We start from the raw sequence: 18932 nt of genomic DNA, 5'->3' as shown, positions 1-18932 counted from the left end.
GAGTTCAAAAGGACTTGGGGAGACAAGTAAGAACTGCATAAAAGTATATGAGCGAGTTCAGCACCTTATAGAGAAACTACAGCCAGAGTCAGGGTATCACTGTCCCTAAAAACTAGTTATCATTATAGACGGCATCATATGGCCATAATTTAGAAGATGTGCAATATAAATCATTGTCTCCACTTCTAGCAAGTTGTCTTGGTATTACTTCCTCAGAAGGAAGAACAAATTGCAGGCAAATCAACCAATCAGAAGTAATTGTGTGCTTTTTTAGGTCTGGCTTGCAGGGAATGGAGGACCACATTGGCAGCAAAAGAGAACCCTTTGTGAATGTTTAATTACAAAGTATTGCTCCCCCATCCAACCATGGGGCACAAATACCACCCACTCTGGGTAATTCCAGGTGTTGAATTCTTCACAAAAAAAGAACACAAAGCAACTAATTCTGTATATGGTTTTATGTATTTTGTCACAAACAAATATATACACCGTTTAGGTAGGGTAGGCACACATTAGATCTTTTTAATACTGACTAAGGCCGTGGCCCATACGAGAATTACTGTAACATTGTAATTTAAAATACGATGCAAAGTGAATTAAGGATTCCAGATATCCACACCGTAAGCTTTTGCACAGCACCATTATTAAATACTCATGGTCCAGAGCACCAATATTAAATTACCCATTTTTGTGACCCACTAGGCAATTTAATCCCATCCACAAGCCTCTGTCCAAAACACAAGTAAGACCTCCCGCAAAGTGGTTGAGTCCAACCAAATGTGTAATGTGTGCTGAATGTGGACAGGGCCCTACGATCAATTGTGGATGAGCTTCCCGGTCGAAATACCAAAGCGGTCCTCTGACTGAAAACAGACGGGCTAGCATATTTTGGAGAATCATTCTCACAGCTACACCCTTGAATGCACGGCTGTCAACAAAACCATGTGTTACCAAATCTTTAAAATATACACGAGTTGGATTTGACTCCTCCCAGAGGATTATTTCTCTTATACCATGCTCTTGGCTACTTGATCCATCATTCAGTTTTCTCTTGATTGCAATGCATGATTGATTGATTTGAAATTTAAAAAGCGCAAACAATTACCAAAAGGCATTAATGCACTGTAGACGATCGTCCGTAGGAACACTGCTATGCCCATAGATGATAGGAGATAATCTAAAGGGAGTATAGCCAGGTCTTGAGTGCCTTTCTGAAGGGCATGAACTGCGGTATGGACCTGAGGCTTTGTGGAAGGGAGTTCCAGAGTCTGCTTGCTGCCGTTGAAAATGCTCGAGCACCTCATTTATTTCTTTTAGTTCTCGGCACCATGAGCTGGTAGTGATGTGCTGATTGTAGGTTTTTACCTGGGATGTACCAACTAAACATAGCTTTTATTGTTTGTAAACATGGGAGATAAACAGCTTTGTGCACAATGCTTAGAGATTTAAACATAATGCACGTTCTAATCAGCAGTCAGTGTAAGGACTCCATCCCATGACGTCAGACTGACACCTGGGGATGTCTAGAATAAATCTGGCAAGCGCATTTTGTACCACCTAGAGTCTGTACTGAGTGTTCTTATTGGAGTCCAAGTATAGTGAGTTGCAGTAATCCAGTCGGGACATTACTAGGGCAAGAGCGGCCTGGCCTGCTTGCGGGCTGACTGCTGAATAAGCAGAAAGATTTTCTTAAACATCCTTATAATCCTTATAATCCAGATGCAGGTTGCTACAGTATGATTCAGATGGGCATTGAGGTTGATTTCGGTATCTACCAGAACTCCGAGATTCTTAGCCTTCTTCCCAAGGGTCAGTCAGGTTCCTAGAGATTCTGGCCAGCAACTACTATTCCAGCTGGGTGATTCTGCGTCCAGATGGGGTGCAGAATCAAAATTGACTTGGGGGCAAACTTAGACTCTGCTCCCTTACCTGCCGCCAGCATCGTGACCCGTGTGGCTCTCCCTCCCGCCGCCGCTGCTGTCTTTCACCTTAGCGCGGCCGCTGAAAGGAGGGGAGACTACACCTCCCAACTACTTTTGCAGCCGGAAGCCGCCAGCCTACATCCTGCGCCCGGTGGCGCTTAAAATCACCAGGAGTCTCAGCGCGCGGGCCGCGCCGGGCTAAGCCCGGGCAAAGGGCAGGCCGTCTGTGGCTGTCCGGGGCTGGCCGAGGCTGGGCTGGGCCACGGACGCAACATCGGAAATATTGAAATCCGACTAAGGACTTGGACCATCGGTTAGTGACTAATACGTTTACCCGCTCATTCTTCCATACTGCATGTGTAAATTGTTGACACTTGTCGTAGATTAGATCATGGGCACGTGTAAGGGAATAGGGGCTCAAGGGGTGGCAGGCACTATTGATGCCTTTTTCAGTAGAGCAGAATCGGCACTGATAAAGGAGATTGAACATACCCAAAGAAGACTCTTTATTGAAATACGTGGGACCTCTATGGGACCCAATGTATCTGGGCCTGCCCTCAGAGATACCACTGAAATAATTTCTGATAAACCTAATAGCCCCAGCTCAATTAAGGAACTCCTAGCACCACCGCAGCCACTAGAGCCGTTAGTATTGATATCAGAGATGCCACCCCCATCCCATACTAAAGACACAACCCTAATAACAACATCATTAATATCGCCCCCACCTCTGGTCACGGCTAGAATTACAAGGCAATCTCAGTATAAAGCCAGGGCCGATATCGACCCAGTATCAACTAGAACAAGCATTAGAAATGCAATCGGGCTCGGATTTATTTGAGTTTGAGCTAATGGCATTGTAAATGGTAATGTATTTTTGCTAAGTGTTATGGAGTGTGTTAAGGTGGTGGTAGTGGTAGTACTGGTGGTGGTGGTACTGGTAGTACTGGCGGTGGTGTTAGTACTGTTGGTGGTGGTAGTGGTAGTAGTGGTGGCTGTAGTAGTGGTAGTACTGGTGGCTGTAGTAGTGGTAGTACTGGTGGTGGTAGTACTGGTAGTACTGATGGTGGTAGTACTGGTGGTGGTAGTGGTAGTACTGGTAGTGGTAGTACTGGTGGTGGTGGTACTGGTAGTGGTAGTACTGGTGGTGGTGGTACTGGTAGTACTGGTGGTGGTACTGGTAGTGGTAGTAGTGGTAGTACTGGAGGTGGTGGTACTGGTAATGGTAGTACTGTTGGTGGTAGTACTGGTGGTGGTAGTACTGGTAGTGGTGGTACTGGTGGTGGTGTTACTGGTAGCGGGAGTACTGGTGGTGGTGGTACTGGTAGCAGTAGCATTGGTGGTGGTGGTACTGCTGCCCGTAATACTGGAGTGTGTTAATGTGGTGGTGGTGGTAGTGGTAGTACTGGTGGTGGTGGTACTGGTAGTACTGGCGGTGGTGTTAGTACTGTTGGTGGTGGTAGTGGTAGTACTGGTGGCTGTAGTAGTGGTAGTACTGGTGGCTGTAGTAGTGGTAGTACTGGTGGTGGTAGTACTGGTAGTACTGATGGTGGTAGTACTGGTGATGGTGGTGGTACTGGTAGTGGTAGTACTGGTGGTGGTGGTACTGGTAGTGGTAGTACTGGTGGTGGTGGTACTGGTAGTACTGGTGGTGGTACTGGTAGTGGTAGTAGTGGTAGTACTGGAGGTGGTGGTACTGGTAATGGTAGTACTGTTGGTGGTAGTACTGGTAGTACTGGTAGTGGTGGTACTGGTAGTGGTGGTACTGGTGGTGGTGGTACTGGTAGCGGGAGTACTGGTGGTGGTGGTACTGGTAGCAGTAGCATTGGTGGTGGTGGTACTGCTGCCCGTAATACTGGTAGTGGTAGTGGTAGTGGTAGTACTCGTGGTGGTGGTAGTACTGGTGGTGGTAGTGGTACTGGTTGTGGTAGTACTGCTACTGGTAGTACTGGTGGTGGTGGTAGTACTGCTGGTGGTGGTAGTACTGTTGGTGGTGGTAGTGGTAGTACTGGTGGCTGTAGTAGTGGTAGTACTGGTGGCTGTAGTAGTGGTAGTACTGGTGGTGGTAGTACTGGTGGTGTTGGTGGTACTGGTAGTGGTAGTACTGGTGGTGGTAGTACTGGTAGTACTGGTGGTGGTAGTACTGGTAGTACTGGCGGTGGTGGTACTGGTAGTAGTGGTAGTACTGGAGGTGGTGGTAGTGGTAGTACTGTTGGTGGTAGTACTGCTGGTGGTAGTAGTGGTGGTACTGGTGGTGGTGGTACTGGTAGCGGGAGTACTGGTGGTGGTGGTAGTACTGGTAGCAGTAGCATTGGTGGTGGTGGTGGTACTGCTGCCCGTAATACTGGTAGTGGTAGTACTGCTGGTGGTGGTACTGGTGGTGGTAGTACTGGTGGTGGTAGTGGTACTGGTTGTAGTAGTACTGGTACTGGTAGTACTGGTGGTGGTGGTAGTACTGTTGGTGGTGGTAGTGGTAGTACTGGTGGCTGTAGTAGTGGTGGTACTGGTGGCTGTAGTAGTAATAGTACTGGTGGTGGTAGTACTGATGGTGGTAGTACTGGTAGTACTGGTGGTGGTGGTGGTACTGGTAGTGTTAGTACTGGTGGTGGTGGCTCGGATTTATTTAATTTTGAGGTAATGGCATTGTAAATGGCAATGTGTTTTCGTCATGTGTGAAGGAGTGCGTGCATGTGGTGTGTAGTGGTATTATGCGAGTTGTATTGTGTAATGCTGTGCTTTAGATGAATATGTTTAAAAGTAAAGTGTACCATACTGCGATTGCTACAAAAGTTAATTGTGGATGTGTTAACAATTGATGCGTGCACTGATGGCTGGTGGTGTGTGTGCTTGGTGGAAGAGTGCACTATCGCCTGGAGGTGTGTGTGCCTAGTGGAAGGGTGCACTGCCGGCTGGTGTGTGTGTGCTTAGTAGAACAGTGCACACATGGCTGATGTGTGTGTTTGGTGAAAGATTGCACTAACGGTTGCTGGTGAGTGAGCCTTGTAAAAGAATGCAAGATAGCTGCCTGGTAGCAGTAGCATTGGTGGTAGTGGTACTGCTGCCCGTAATACTTCTACCACTCTGCACTCTGCACTACCACTCTGCACTCTGCACTACCACTCTGCACTACCACTCTGCACTACCACTCTGCACTACCACTCTGCACTCTGCACTACCACTCTGCACTCTGCACTACCACTCTGCACTCTGCACTACCACTCTGCACTCTGCACTACCACTCTGCACTCTGCACTACCACTCTGCACTACCACTCTGCACTACCACTCTGCACTACCACTCTGCACTACCACTCTGCACTACCACTCTGCACTACCACTCTGCACTACCACTCTGCACTACCACTCTGCACTACCACTCTGCACTCTGCACTACCCTATCCTTCACCACAGCACAGAGCAGAACGGCGCCTTCCCTCATAGACTGACATACAGCATGGTGCCCAGTAGGACTGCTTCTGTTCCCCTCTGTTCCTTGGCCACAATTTGCTTTTTGGAGGGGGTCCCATCGTACATGCTGCCCAGTAGGACTGCGCCAGATTTATATTTAGCTGGTGTCGCAGCCGCCCAAACTCACACTGTGAACCCGAAGTAGGGCATGAAAAGCGCACTCTTTACCTCTTACTGAACTCGCCACCGGTTGAAATGAGTGAATGTTCAATATCATCCGAAATTGCACTTTCCCACTTATTTTTATCGCAGCTAAGAGTGACAGTCAAATATACAGCTGGTACCGTGTTCTTCCCTCGTTATTCCACTTACAATGTCAGCCGCTTAAATAAACAAACTGGCAAGCCAGCCCGAAGCACCCACCACGTCGACCCTGAAGTATCCCCTCACAGGGCTATCAGTGCTCTAAAACAAACTCGCTTTACTTTCCGTGTTCAAACAAGGAGGTGCAAGCTAGCTGAAAACTGTAAACCTTTTATTCCAAACAAACATTTTAAATTTCGGTAAAAGCATTTCAGCTATTCAAACATTGAAATTAGCCGAGTAAACCTGAGATGAAAGGAGCAACAAAATAATGCATGGCGCGCGCCCACCAAAACGCACTGCAGAATGGTGAACGCGCCCACAGCATCTGGATTCCATTACAGCACCTCCCTGACAGCTCCTAATTGATATTTATGGACAGCCGTGCGCGAAACCGCAGAGAAAATGCCAAACATGGCGCACGTAAATTACATATAGCCTATCACGTCAAGGCTACTAAATAGACACCACAGCGAAGACGAATCACTAGGCAGATCCCATAAAAAACGCGCGCGCACTAAGGAATGTTGCAGCCCGGACCCCTAAAGAATTTTTTTTTTTTTATAATACATAAGAGCTCGGAGCTCCGCCCCACTTCGTGGTGACGTAGGCCCGAGCCCTAAAAAGGAAAGCAGGGGGCGCCCCCTTAACAACACAACACACACGTAAAGTAGCTAAAACAAAGGTGAATGCGCCGAGTAGAAAAAATCCGGTCATAGAAGTAATGCCAGACATGACTTCCCTTAAGCTGACCACAACAAATAACATCACTGGGTATTCTCAAGAAGATTCCGATGACAATATTGTATCAAAAATAGAGGGGAGGATAAGTGCACTATTACAGCCCTTACTAGATAAATTACTAGCTATTAACACGCGTCTGACTGTAAGGAATTAGTTACTTACCTGTACACTATAGTTCTCCAGTATTATCTTTCATAGATTCACATGCTTGTATCTTCCCCGTCGTCATGGTGGGAGTCTCACGGTAACAGAATGACCAAGCAGTATCATAGAGAAGAAAAACTGCATAGAAAATCCCCATAGGGGCTGTATTATTTGGTAACCAGACCATATCTTTGTTTGGACCAAAAGCCAGCCAATCAGCATTGCTGCCCTGCCCTCACACTCCCCAGCAGAAGCTTCCTGCCTCAGATTTCCGTCCCCGAGTGAGAGACATGGATAAATACCGAGAAACAGGATCTGCCTGAGAAACGGGGAGGCGGGCGGGCGCATGTGAATCTATGAAAGATAATACTGGAGAACTATAGTGTACAGGTAAGTAACTAATTCCTTCTCCAGTATTACATCTTTCATAGATTCACATGCTTGTATCAGAGTAGTAAGCAGTGCTCACCAAATTAGTAGCGTTTCCAGGACAGAACTAAAAAAGGAAGCTCTGCCGTAAGACAAAGGTATAACAATACACATCATAATATAAGAAATACGATAAATGCATGTTGACACATAAATCAAAGTATTGCATAGACAACAAAACATGCCATTATGTCATACCTTACTGAAAAAGACGTTTCAGAACAGCTTGTCCCACTGCCGTGTCCTCTTTCCACGCAGTGTCCAGACAGTAGTGTCTCGTAAAAGAGTGCACGCTCTTCCACGTTGCTGCTCTGCAGATGTCAGGCAGCGCCACTCCTGCAAACAAGGCCATCGAAGTTGCCATCTTCCTTGTGGAATGTGCATGTACCTTAGAATCTAGCGGCTTCCCCGCTTTTTCATGACATTTCAGGATAGCTGCGGAGATCCATCTGGCAATACTCAGTCTTGACAAAGGAAGACCCTTCCTTTGCCCTTCAAAAGCAATGAACAATTGCTTGGACTTGCGGAACGTTTTTGTCCTTTCAATGTAGAACTTTAGGCATCTGGAAATGTCTAAAGAATGTAAGGCTCTTTCTGCCTCCGATGAAGGATTGCTGAAAAAAGTAGGCAAAATAATGGGTTCATTGAGGTGAAAAGATGTTGCCACCTTGGGAATAAAGGTAGGATTTGTCCTTAGGATAACCCTGTCTTGACGAAATTGTAAGAAGGGTTCCTCCACTGAAAAGGCCTGGATTTCACTAACCCTCCTTGCTGATGTTAAGGCGAGAAGGAGGGCCGTTTTCCATGACAGGAACTGCAAATCTGACTTGTGAATAGGCTCGAAAGGAGGCCTCATAAGCTGTGATAGTACTGTGTTGAGGTGCCACGGCACAGGAGGGCGTTGGATGGGTGGATAAACCCTAAAAAGTCCCTTGATAAACTCCTTTATTATCCTGGAGGACCAGAGAGATGGTTCATTTGGCTTCCGCCTGAAGCGCGATATTGCTGCCAAGTGTACCTTGACCGAGGCATGCGACAGACCTGCCTTAGATAGTGACAGCAGGTAAGGGAGGATACCTTCAGGTGGTACTTCAAACGGATGCAAGTTTTGTCTGCTGCACCAATGGCAGAAACGTGTCCATTTCGCTGCATATGTTTTGTTTGTTGATACAGCTCTAGCCTGTGAGAGAACATGTCTGCATTCTTGTGAAATGTCTAGATTTTGAAACTCCCGCTCGTGAGGTTCCATGCTGACAATTTTAGAGATTGTAGATTCGGATGCAGAATTTGCCCTTCTTGCATGGAGATGAGGTCTTGAAATGTCGGGAGCTGGATTTTCTCGCCCCTCGACAAAAGAAGTAGGTCTGGAAACCACGCCTGTCTCGGCCAGGCTGGTGCTATCAGTATGATCCGGCACGGTTCCAATCTCATTTTGCGCAGTACTCGCGGTATCAACGGGAAGGGAGGGAACGCGTATGCAAACCTTCCTGTCCAATCCATGAGGAATGCATTTCCCTTGGAGCCCTGTTGATGGTATCTGGACGCGAATTGAACGCACTTTGAGTTGTTTTGCGTTGCGAACAAATCTAATGTGGGAGTGCCCCACCTTTGAAACAAGAGGCGAACCTGAGTGTGGTGTAGTTCCCACTCGTGCATCGCCTTGGTAGTACGGCTCAGGGCGTCCGCCCGTGTGTTGAGGACTCCCTGAATATGCTGAACCTGAATTGAAATTCCATTGGTTATGAGCCATTTCCAGATTCTTTGCGCCAATGTCGACAGTTGTTTGGATCTCGTACCGCCCTGCTTTAGTAGGTAAAACATGGTAGTGGTGCTGTCCGTTTGGATCAGTACTGACGATTGGCGTATTCTGGGGAGAAATGCTTGAAGACCTAGGAACACCGCTTTGAGCTCCAACATGTTTATGTGAAGCTGAGCTTCCCAGTCTGACCAAAGGCCCTGAATTTCCAGCTCCTGAAGATGCGCACCCCATCCTTTCAGCGAAGCGTCCGTTGTCATCATGAAGTCGTGATCTAGAGGAATGAAGCTCAAGCCTTGATCCAAGTTCTTTCGAATCTTCCACCATGACATTGCCACCTTCATATGGCTCGTGATGGTAATGCGATCCTCGAAGGTACCTTTGGCCTGGGCCCACTGCTCGTCCAGTTGTTCCTGCAAAGGCCTCATTCGAAGCCGACAGTTTGGCACCAGAGGGATGCAGGATGACATCATCCCCAACATGGATTTGTATATCCTCACGGAAGTGGACCTTTTTGCTTGAAGAGCTGCCGTTAGCCTCATGATCTTTCCCATTCGTTCTTCGGAAGGGTAGGCTTTCCCTGCACTGGTGCATATCCATGCCCCCAGGAACTGGATGCCCTTGGCCGGAGTCAGCGAGGATTTCTCTAAGTTGGTCTTCAGGCCCAATCGCTGAAACAGCCGGATGCAGCTCTGAAGAGATGTTTCTGCCTCCCTGAAGGATGGACCTGTCACCAGCCAGTCGTCCAGATATGGGTAAATGTAATGCCCTTGCAGTCTTAAATGGGCTGCCACCGGGGCCATGCATTTGGTGAATACCCTCGGGGCTGACTTGAGTCCGAATGGCAGGACCTTGAACTGGAAGTGGCGACTCTCCACAACAAATCTGAGATACTTCCTGTGCTTCCGAAGAATTGGAATATGGAAGTACGCATCCATGAGATCTAAGGAGGCCATGAAGTCGTTTTGTTTTATCAGTAGAAGAATTTCTTGTAACGATAACATTCTGAAGGGTATCTTTTTTATGTATCGATTTAGATCCCTTAAGTCCAGTACCTGCCTCCATTTCCGGGTTTGTTTCTTTTTGATGAGGAAGAAATGCGAGTAAAAGCCTTTCCCTCTGAGATGTTGCGGCACTTCCTCTATGGCTCCCTTTTGCAGAAGCGAGAGAACTTCCTTCTGCATTTCCTGGCGATGTTTGCTGAGCCTGAGTACTGGGGGTTGATCCGGAGGTATCTCCACAAATTCCAGAATGTGGCCCCTGCTTATGACATCTAAAACCCATTTGTCCGATGTAATGGACATCCAGTTGTTGTAAAATTGAGACAGATAGTGGTCTTTGTCGTGGATCCGTTGTGTGGGGAGCGCCGGCCTGAAATCATTGACGTCTATTAGACTGCTGAGGTTTCCCCCTGGCGTTAGATTTGCCTCTGGACTGTTGTTGGTAAGAGGAGTTGGAGGACCTGAATTGGTTGTTAGTGTTATACTGTCGATATCCCTGCTGATTGTACGGCTGATATCGGTTGGATTGAAAAGAGGATCTTTGATTAAATTGACCTCTTGAACCTCTCCTCCGAAAGGACTGAAACCTTCCTTGCTGAAGTGATCCCAGCGCTCGAGCTGTATCCGTGTCCGATTTTATGCCTTGCAACGCCTCATCGATATGCTTTCCAAATAAGTTTTCACCGTCAAAAGGCATATCAACGATTTTCGCCTGTACCTCTGGACGAAAAGACGTCGCCTTGAGCCAGCCCTGTCTGCGAAGCGAAACCGCTCCCGCCATCTGCCTGAAGGCCATGGACGAAATATCCATGGCGATGTCGATAGATTCGGCAGCAGATTTAGAGCCTTCCTTAAGTATGGCTGCCGCTTCCTCCTTTTTGTCCTCTGGAAGAGCAGAAAGTATGGGTGCAATATCAGACCACATTTGCCTGTTGTATCGTCCAAGCAGTGCCATAGCATTTGCCGCTTTAATGGTAGAGGCAGCCATGACTGCAAACCTCTTACCTGCTCCATCCATTCTCCTTCCCTCCTTGTCAGGTGGCACTAGGGAAGTAGCCACCGGGTTCTTAGAATTTCTTTGTGCCGCCTGCGTCACAACTGATTCAGGCCTGGGGTGCCCAATGAGGCAGGCTTTTGTGGACTCTGGGGCTCTGTATTTCTTGTCAATGCGGGGAACTGAGACCGCAATAGACGCAGGTGTTTTCAAGATCTTCAGACCCTCCTCCCAGATGTGAGGGATAATTGGAATAGAGCGAAGCGACCTCTTGTTTTCATCTTTGAAGTCATACAAGAAACAATCCGTTTGTTGTACCTCAACATCCAGATTGAATCTTTTGGCCGCCCTTTCCATGAGATCATGAAAACCTCCGATATCTTGAGGAGGGGAGGTAGATTTGAGTGGTTCAGGCGATGCAGTCGATGGTAAAATGTATTCGTCCCATTCCTGTCCTGAAGCATCCTGAACGAGTTCTCCTTCTTCAGGCTGCTCATCCTCGTCGGATTCCGTAAGGTCGTCCCTTATAGTAACAACCTGCGGCGATCTCACCCCCTGTTCTTGTTGAGCAGGTGCTGCAGGTGTCTGAGAGAAAGGCGTCTGCCTAGCTGGTTGCAAGGAATTCGCCTCTGGGAAGCGACGGTAGTAGTCATTCAACATCAACCTAAGATCAGAGACAAGGTTGAGGGGTATAGACATCGTCTCCTGATGATCTTCCTCCCTCGAGTCCTCATGCTGCTCCTCCTCTTCTTCATCATAATCACCAGATTCCTGAAAAGACTCATATCTGGAAGATTGTGGTCTGTCCTTGAAGGAATAAACCTCCTCTTCATCCGTGTCTTGGCTCTTTATCTGCAGCTGAGAAGGACTGTAGGCGGCACCTGAGGACTCCTCGCCATCTGAGTCCTGCTCTAGCAATGAGGACGGCGGCAAAGGTGAAATCTTTGTCCACGAGGTGAACTCTGCAGCTTCACTGATGGTAGATGAACCCCTTGTAGACTGAAAAGACCGGATCGAGATCATGGTCTTCGACTGCGGTGATTTGAATGCTTTTGCGGAAGAAAGCACGATTTTCGTCGACGGAACCGTCGTCGACGGGCCTTTCGTCGACGGAACCATCGTCGGTGGGACTTTCGTCGACGGAACCACCGTCGTCGGAACCATCGTCGACGAGACCTTCGTCGACGGGACCATCGTCGACGGGTCCTTCGTCGACGGGTCCTTCGTCGACGGGTCCTTCGTCGACGGGTCCTTCGTCGACGGGACCTTCGTCGACGGGACCTTCGTCGACGGGGCCCCCGTAGACATCTTCGACGTCGAACCTGTCGTCGACGGAGTCGTCGTGGTCGTCGTCGACGGCCTGTTCGTCGACATTGAGATTTTACTCGTCGATGTTGTAATCGTAGACGTCGCAGTCGTCGACGTAGCTTTAGACCTTATCGTCGACGAAGCCACAGTCGTCGACGAAGTCGTCGTTGACGGAGCCGAAGTCTTCACCACAGATCTTGGAGCAGAAGCCAGCGAGCTGGTAGAGGGTGCAGACCCAGGTTCCTTAAGACTGGACTGTCTCACCACAGGAGTAATAGGAAGAGATGCGGTTGATTTCTCCTTAGTTTTACTCTTTTTAGACTCCACTCTCTCCACAGAAACAGAAGCCTTTCTTTTCTTGGGAGTTGAATGAGAAGATCCCTCCTCAGAATCTGAGCCTGATGTGGCCTTCTTCTTCTGAAGCCATAACAGTAGTCTAGCCTCTCTGTCTCTTTTAGTTTTGTCAGAAAATTTTCTACAAAACTTACAGTCTTTCACCAGGTGTTTAGGGTGGAGACAGTAAAGGCAGTCCTCATGTGGGTCCTCAGAGAACAGTCTGGCCTTCCCACAGGACCTGCATGGCCTGAACAGCCTCTTTTTAGAGCCGTCAGCCATTATAAGAGAAATAAGTACACACAGTACCTTAATGTAGAAGACAGGAAACAAGATTCCAAAAGGTCAAAAGTTCACTCAGGAACAGAAGAAAACTGAGCAGAGCTCAGGGAGACTCCTTATCACACGAAGGCGGTTGGAAATCTGAGGCAGGAAGCTTCTGCTGGGGAGTGTGAGGGCAGGGCAGCAATGCTGATTGGCTGGCTTTTGGTCCAAACAAAGATATGGTCTGGTTACCAAATAATACAGCCCCTATGGGGATTTTCTATGCAGTTTTTCTTCTCTATGATACTGCTTGGTCATTCTGTTACCGTGAGACTCCCACCATGACGACGGGGAAGATACAAGCATGTGAATCTATGAAAGATGTAATACTGGAGAATAGAACAATCCCTGTCCCCTCCTTTGAATACAAACCAAAAATTAATTAGTGGGCCGACACCCCGAAATGCTTTAGAACCACGTACTCTGCATGAGGCAAATATAATCACTAAGAAAAGGGACAAACTGGAAAGGTCCAACAAGACCCGCATATAAACAAAGTAACTGCCCAACAAGTAGAGGGTGAGTCATTATGGGCTGGGACAAACCGTGGCAGTAGTAAGGGCACGGAGGATCGAAAGCGGAGAAACCTTGATCTCGACTTAAGCAATAAAAAGAGACACCTTAGTTTGCCACCAGAATCGACACCATATACAGTGGTGCTCGCGGATGTCCCACCGCTTATGTCTAAATCTGAAGAGCACTGGTCGTCCCTAAAGAACAGAGCACTGCACCTATTAAATGTTAGGACCGGACTAGGCAACCATCTATTTCGAGATTTTAAAATGGCGCGCAGAGTGCCTTGGATACGCATCTCAAACAAGGGCCTAAGGGGTGACTGTATAGTACTCAATTTCGCCTCCCCCAATTTAGTTAGAACTATCCTAGAGAGAGCAGGGACTACAGATATGAATAGGGAAGGGGTTCTTATCCTCCCCTTGGGTTTTTTCTATTGTAGCCCCCAGCTCGAACTAAGAGATATGCGTAACACCAAGAGCAACTAAAACATGTCCCGAGGTGAGGAGAGGTATGCATATAACATCCCAACGAACAATCGGTTTGAATTAGTGTCTTCAAATCTGGACGATCAAGATTGACTTAAAAATAAGAAGGCCGGTACAAAAACTCAGGAGGTAAGCCCAACAGGGGAATACCCACCACTCACCCAAATAAAACTGGCTAAGGGGTTAGCAGCTCATGACCATACGCCCTTATCTACAGCAATACAAGGGAATGGACATCCCATGCTGACAAATGTTGAGTTAGTCACAGATAAAGGTGAAAGAAGGAAGGCACCTATTTTAAAACCACTTATTGGCAAATCCGATCTCACAATTCTCAGTTGGAACGTTGCCGGGCTAGAGCCAAGACTGTTAGACCCGCATTGGGCACAGATACTGGCCGGTAAAGATATTATTATGTTCCAGGAGACATGGGCCACAGTTAATTTACATATTGAGGGTTATCACTGTTTTAGTGTGATAGCACCCAAGCCTGATTTTGGTCGCGCAGTAGGCGGCCTACTTATCGGGATTAGAATATCCGCTGGTGGCACCATCAGGGATATACCAACTATGAGCCCGAACGTACAGGTTTTAGAGTACAAGAGACAGACCCGGATTTATTTAATAAACTTTTATAATAATGATTTCCTTTCCGTCCCAAATAAGAATTTCATAGAGTTCTCCAATGTTTCACTAAATCTGGAACAAAATATAGATACAGAGGAGGAGATAGGGATCCTCAATGCGAAAATCCCAAAGAACCATTTGACTAAGGACAAATCTCAATTAGACCAAGCAGAACGAAAGGGTTTAGAACTAGATAACCTGATAACTGAGCATATTCTCAGTAATGCAATGGAAGCAGGACATACACCTAGTAATTTCTATGTCCCTACTTTTAGAGGCAGAGACTGTTCTTCGACCATTGATTTTATTTTCATGTCCCCTCGTCTAATAGATCTTATGATAATGACTAAAGTTTTGGAAACATCATTTGGAGATCATAACCCTCTTATAGCCACCCTACGACTGGGCCCCAGCCATATATATGTTAAATCTCATGGAGCTAGAGACATCACCCCTTCAGGAGATGGCTTGTGACTGAAATGGAGGGGAGTCGATAGTGGTGTTATACTAGAAACTGTGACAAAGGAACACTTCCACCTGATCAACTCTTGCCTATCCACTGATGGGAACGGTTTAAGGATAATTACAGATTTTGGCAGATTTTGCTCTGTAATAAAATCCTGCCTGTCAGTTCCCATATCAAAGATAGAGAAAGACCCCAGGTGGTTCGACCACGCCTGCTGGACAGCGAATAGGGCGCTGCGCAAGGCATTAACCACAAAACCTAGATGCACAGCAGACGTACAGGCAGCAAGAAAAATTTATAAAACTAAAACTGCAGAGCGGAAACTCGCACTATTGACGGAGCAGTGGGAAGCACTGGTCGACTGTGCAGCTCAGAAGAGTAGCGATTCCTTCTGGCCCGCCGTTAGAAATATGCGAGATATTGGCAAACAATTAACAACAGTCAGCTGCACTATAACTAGTAGTGCCTGGGAGGACCATTTCTCTAAAATATATGCCACCCCAACTGAGGAAACAATACGTTTTGTCCCCGGGCAATTGTGTTGCCTGCAGATTGGTCTCCAGGAGGTAGTAGTGGCCATCAGACAGAGCCTTGGAAACAAGGCTCCTGGTCCTGATGGACTCCCAGTAGACGTTATTAAGTGGAGCCCGGATCTATGGGCACCGATTTTACTTAATGTTTTAACAGTTTGCCCCTAGTGCCCATGCCCAACATCTGGTCCACTAGCACTATCGTGCCAATATTTAAAAAGGGTGACAGGTCAGACCCGATTAATTACAGACCAATCTCGCTCTTAGACAATACTTTAAAGATCCTGGGGCAAGTACTCTATAATAGGGTGTTGGAGTGGACGGAAGACTGTGGATTGCTGGACTCCTGTCAGATGGGATTTAGAAGCAAGGTGGGTACGGTGGAGCAATGTTTAAACTTGAAATTAGTGATTGAAAAGTATAACATCGCTCGATCGTCCCCGATTTATCTTGCATTCATGGATCTTTCGTCCGCATTCGACTTAGTTAACAGGTCTAAACTCTGGTCCATTCTCTTGGAGTATGGACTAGACGAGGCCCTTGTAAACTTTTTGGCTTATCTCCATACTGACCTCAAAGCGCAAGTTAGAATTGGGATGGGTGGGGAAGTCTCTGGGGCAATCAAAGTAGGAAGAGGGGTCAGACAGGGGTGCGTTTTAGCACCCCTGCTTTTTATCATTTACATCAATGGGCTAAGTAACTCTCTAAAACAAGTGACTTCAGATGTCCCGAAAATTAAAGGGCAACCGTTACCGGTTCTTCTATACGCAGATGATGCGGTCCTTATGGGCCGCACCCCAAATGCGTTACGCCTACTTGTTAAAACCTTTGCACAATATATGAAGGCCTTAGATCTGCGTATGAATTTTAAGAAATCTTTTATTATGCCATGTGGCCCAGGGAAACGGAAGCTCAACACCATTTATGTGGGGACTGACAAGTTAGATTCTGTGAGTACATTCCCATACTTGGGGATGGTTTTTGCTGCGAACGGCTCGTGGAGTGGGCATTTGGCCCACTCCACAGGCAAGTTCTCAAAAGCCATCAATTCCATCTTGAGCTTGCCCCGCCCTAAAAAAATAGGCGCCACTAAAGCTATTTAAAAAAAAATTAAACTACAGTGCGTACTAGTAGTCACATATGGGGCAGAGGTATGGGGACTGGGAAAAACCCCGAGCATCCAACTAGAAGAAAATCGCTTTTGCAGAAAGATTTTGGGTGCCCCAATCTCTTCCTCTGAGTTCATTTGTCACAGGAACTAAACCTGCCCTATATATGTGATTTTATCAGGACTAGACCAGCCCTATTCTGGCTTAGGATCTGGAAGAATAACTTGGCTGCCCTAACGCAGGATATTATAAATGATTGTCTCAGCTGCGAAAAAGGTTTAGCAATTCCCTGGCTCGCGGGAGTCCTTAAGACCCTGTGTGCTGTGGGTAGGGGAGACCTATTTTCTGACCCATCCAGAATAGAGTACAAAAATAAAAAAGAGTTAAAACACGCACTATATGCACTTTATAATTCAGAACAAATGGAAAAGGAATCACTTAAAACATCAGTTGTGACCTATATGGGTAATGAATTGATTAGGCAACCACTTCCATTATATCTTACCCTCCTTATGACCAACTGGGAAAGATCGTTGCTGTTTCGCCTAAGGGCTGGTACTGTAAAATTTCTATTGTGCTTCCCTCTGGGATATTATCAGTCATCACATCTCAAACCCTGCCCTTGTGGCGGAAAAAGCACACAAAATGATTTGCATTTCTTATTTTTCTGTACATTTTATTTAAAATATATTAAATGGTTTTTATCATCATATTTTAGGAAACGAAGACCCCTTTCCTTAAGGGAATCTTATTTAATGTTGCTTTCTTTGGACACTGATGAACTGGTTTTTAGTACTAGCATCTTTTTGAGACTGATAAGTCGTGTCCGTAAAATGATGGAAAACCTTTGAAAACTTGATGTATGAGAGCTGCAACAATCTTAAATTTTGACCACTGTAAATAGACTTGTAAAGAGATCATGGGACTGTTTTATTGTATGTGTCGCTTTTATGAATTTTATGAAAGTCGAATAAAGGTCTTTTGAAACTTGATTCTGCGTCCAAAATCAGCACCTCAGTCTTTTCTCCGGTAAGCTTTTAAGAGTTTAGGGTCATCCAGTCTGCCACTGCCGACATGCATCATTAAACATTATCTGCTAATCTGGCGCGCTCAGCACCCGCAGACTCGAGATTATTCCTATTTTTCGGGTATGCACGAGCTCCATGTGAGGCTTGATGCGATGTTGTGTTTGCCAACTCTAATGCCAATGATTGTGAGAACGGAATACCTGTCCAGAACAGTGTCAGATCACAATCCTCTATTGCTCGCCATGCAATGGTTCCCTAGCATCTCTTGTGTTCCCACCTGGAGGCTACGCCCAGAAACACTAGAAGATCCAATTTTCCATGGCGCGCTGGAAGAGAGAATAACTCAATACTTTGAAGATAATGCTGGCACAACGGAGGCGAGAGCAACAGAATGGGATGCCTTCAAGGTGGTCGTTAGAGGGTTTTGCATAGGTAAGCAAGTAGGAGTACGGAAAGTACTCCTAGACGACCTAGATAGAGCTGATAAGAAACTCCGAGAAGTGGAGCTCTTGCGGCCTGGTCACCCCGAGCTACAAGAGCAGATTAGTGCGGCGAAAGAGCAGTCGCGGTGGAGACAGAACGCTTGCGCAGCTTCGACTATAAGGCATATACAGCTAGGTCCCATGCAGAGGGCGACAAGTCAGGAACCTTACTGGCCTGGCTCGCCAACCTCACGAAGAGAGGCTACCCCATAGTGTCCATGAGCACGGCGGAAGGGGACGAGGTATACACCCAAGCTGAGATCCTACATTGCTTCACACGATATTACGAAACTCTGTATCAAAGCAAATTGATGGCCGGCACTCCAACCATAGATGCTTTTCTTGAGGGGCTCTGCTTCCCAGTATTAGATCTTGAGCAAACAAAAGACTTAGGCAAAGACATTGAACTGGGAGAAATTAGACGCGCAATAAAACAGATGGCTTATAACAAAACCCCAGGCCTAGATGGGCTGCCCATCGAATTCTACGTAACGTACATAGATCTACTGCGCCACGGCTGCTAGAGGTCTATAGCGAGGTGAAACAATTAGGACAACTACCGCACTCCATGCGAGAAGCGTTGGTAAGTCCCCTACTTAAACCTGGAAGAGAGTGCGGCGATACAACATCATACAGACCATTGTCGATGCTGACCATCGATTACAAAATATTAAGCAGCATCTTAGCGTCCCGTCTCTTAGAGCACATGACCACACTGGTCCACGAAGACCAAGCTGGTTTCATACCTACGCGCAACACGACCACGAACATACGCCGCTTGATGCGGCTGCTAGAAGGTGATCACTTCGAGACCCACCATCCAATGATATTATCAGTAGACATAGAGAAGGCATTCGACAGCCTCGAATGGGAATACCTTTACTAAGTGCTTAGGCGTTTGGAGTGGGGGAGGACTATCTGAAATGTACTGCAGTGTTATACGCCTCGGCGGTGGCCAGAGTGA

General features: G+C 46.9%; 1 protein-coding gene across 2 annotated transcripts in view; it reads right to left on the bottom strand.

Annotated features, from left to right (window-relative positions):
- Positions 1 to 18932, bottom strand: part of PLCG1 (phospholipase C gamma 1) — a 595860-nt gene that overhangs the window by 490516 nt on the left and 86412 nt on the right. The window lies entirely within an intron of this gene.

Source organism: Lissotriton helveticus, chromosome 7 (genome assembly GCF_964261635.1).
Source record: "Lissotriton helveticus chromosome 7, aLisHel1.1, whole genome shotgun sequence".
NCBI lineage: Eukaryota > Metazoa > Chordata > Amphibia > Caudata > Salamandridae > Lissotriton > Lissotriton helveticus.
Note: the sequence above shows the minus strand (reverse complement) of the source record. Positions and strands in the feature narration are given on the sequence as shown.